We start from the raw sequence: 2,500 nt of genomic DNA, 5'->3' as shown, positions 1-2,500 counted from the left end.
CTCACGGGGCTGTTAGGGTGGCACAGAAATCCCTCGGAATGGGAAAACGGGTCATTTTCGTGTCGCCACATTGCATGCGAACCGCATGAAACTTCCAGAGGCATTTGCAGCAGAAATGCATGTGCAGTCAAAAAATTGAATATTTTTCACGGATAGACCCCGTGAAACGCTAGAAATTGGCGGGGATGTGTCTCTTGTGGCTCACGGGGCTGTTAGGGTGGCACAGAAATCCCTCGGAATGGGAAAAAACGGGTCATTTTCGTGTCGCCACATTGCATGCGAACCGCATGAAACTTCCAGAGGCATTTGCAGCAGGAATGCATGTGCACTCAAAAAATGTGATATTTTTCACGGAGAGACCCCGTGAAACGCTAGAAGTGGGCGGGGATGTCTCTCTTGTGGCTCACGGGGCTGTTAGGGTGGCACAGAAATCCCTCGGAATGGGAAAACGGGTCATTTTCGTGTCGCCACATTGCATACGAACCGCATGAAACTTCCAGAGGCATTTGCAGCAGGAATGCATGTGCACTCAAAAAAGTGAATATTTCTCACGGATAGACCCCGTGATACGCTAGAAATTGGCGGGGATGTCTCTCTTGTGGCTCACGGGGCTGTTAGGGTGGCACAGAAATCCCTCGGAATGGGAAAACGGGTCATTTTCGTGTCGCCACATTGCATGCGAACCGCATGCAACTTCCAGAGGCATTTGCAGCAGAAATGCATGTGCAGTCAAAAAAAAATTGATATTTTTCACGGATAGACCCCGTGAAACGCTAGAAATTGGCGGGGATGTGTCTCTTGTGGCTCACGGGGCTGTTCGGGTCGCACAGAAATCCCTGGGAATGGGAAAACGGGTCATTTTCGTGTTGCCACATTGCGTACGAACCGCATGAAACTTCCAGAGGCATTTGCAGCAGGAATGCATGTGCACTCAAAAACTTCTATATGTTTCACGGATAGACCCCGTGAAACGCTAGAAATTGGCGGGGATGTGTCTCTTGTGGCTCACGGGGCTGTTAGGGTGGCACAGAACTCCCTCGGAATGGGAAAAGGGGTCATTTTCGTGTTGCCACATTGCATAGGAACGCCATGAAACTTCCAGAGGCATTTGCAGCAGAAAGGCACGTGCACTCAAAAATTTTAATATTTTTCACGCATAGACCCCGTCAAACGCTAGAAGTTGGCGGGGATGTCTCTCTTGTGGCTCACGGGGCTGTTAGGGTCGCACAGAAATGCCTCGGAATGGGAAAACGGGTCATTTTTGTGTGGCCACATTGCATAGGAACGGCATGAAACTTCCAGAGGCATTTGCAGCAGGAATGCATGTGCACTCAAAAACGTCTATATTTTTCACGGATAGACCCCGTGAAACGCTATAAATTGGCGGGGATGTCTCTCTTGTGGCTCACGGGCGCTGTTAGTTAGGGTCGCACAGAAATCCCTCGGAATGGGAAAAGGGGTCATTTTCGTGTTGCCACATTGCGTACGAACGGCATGAAACTTCCAGAGGCATCTGCAGCAGAAATGCATGTGCACTCAAAAACGTCTATATTTTTCACGGATAGACCCCGTGAAACGCTAGAAATTGGCGGGGATGTGTCTCTTGTGGCTCACGGGGCTGTTAGGGTCGCACAGAAATCCCTCGGAATGGGAAAACGGGTCATTTTCGTGTTGCCACAATTGGCATACGAACGGCATGAAACTTCCAGAGGCATTTGCAGCAGAAATGCATGTGCACTCAAAAACGTGAATATTTTTTCACGGATAGACCCCGTCAAACGCTCGAATTTGGCGGGGATGTTTCTCTTGTGGGTCACGGGGCTGTTCGGCTCGCACAGAACTCCCTTGGTCCACCTGATTCGTGCATACAGGCAGCAACTAAAACTCTGTAAACCTGCTGTGAGGACATCTAAACAGTGGACCAGTGAGGCTGTGGAAGATTTGCGGGCGTGCTTAGACTGTACTGACTGGGATATGTTCACGACTGCTACCAATAGTCTGGATGAACTCACAGAGGCTGTGTACATCAGCTTCTGTGAGGACTGCTGTATCCCAACACGTACCAGGGTGAACTTTAACAACAACAAGCCCTGGTTCTCAGCAAAGCTCAAAAGGTTGAGGTTGGAGAAGGAGGAAGCGTTTAGGAGTGGGGATAGAGACAGATTCAAGGAGTCGAAGAACAGGTTTAGCAAAGCGGTGAGAGAGGCTAAACGACTGTACTCAGAGACACTAAAACACCAGTTCTCTACTAACGACGCTGCTTCTGTCTGCCAAAGGGCTCAGGCACATCACCAACTACAAACCCAGAGCGCCCCACACCACTAACGACTCCCGCCTAGCCAACGACCTGAACGAGTTCTACCGTAGATTTGAAAGACAATTGGACTGTCCTGAACCACCCCTTCCCACCCAAGAGGCCCCATCCCCCACCCATACTACAGAAACGACTCTCTCCTTTCAGGAGGGAGAAGTTAATGGGCTTTTCAAGAGGCAGAATCCA

Source organism: Petromyzon marinus, unplaced genomic scaffold (assembly GCF_048934315.1).
Source record: "Petromyzon marinus isolate PM22_M1 ecotype Great Lakes invasive population unplaced genomic scaffold, UKy_Petmar_22M1.pri1.0 PM_G_Scaffold_8, whole genome shotgun sequence".
Classification (NCBI taxonomy): domain Eukaryota; kingdom Metazoa; phylum Chordata; class Hyperoartia; order Petromyzontiformes; family Petromyzontidae; genus Petromyzon; species Petromyzon marinus.
The sequence above is the reverse complement of the archived record's forward strand: the minus strand, read 5'-3'. Positions refer to the sequence as shown.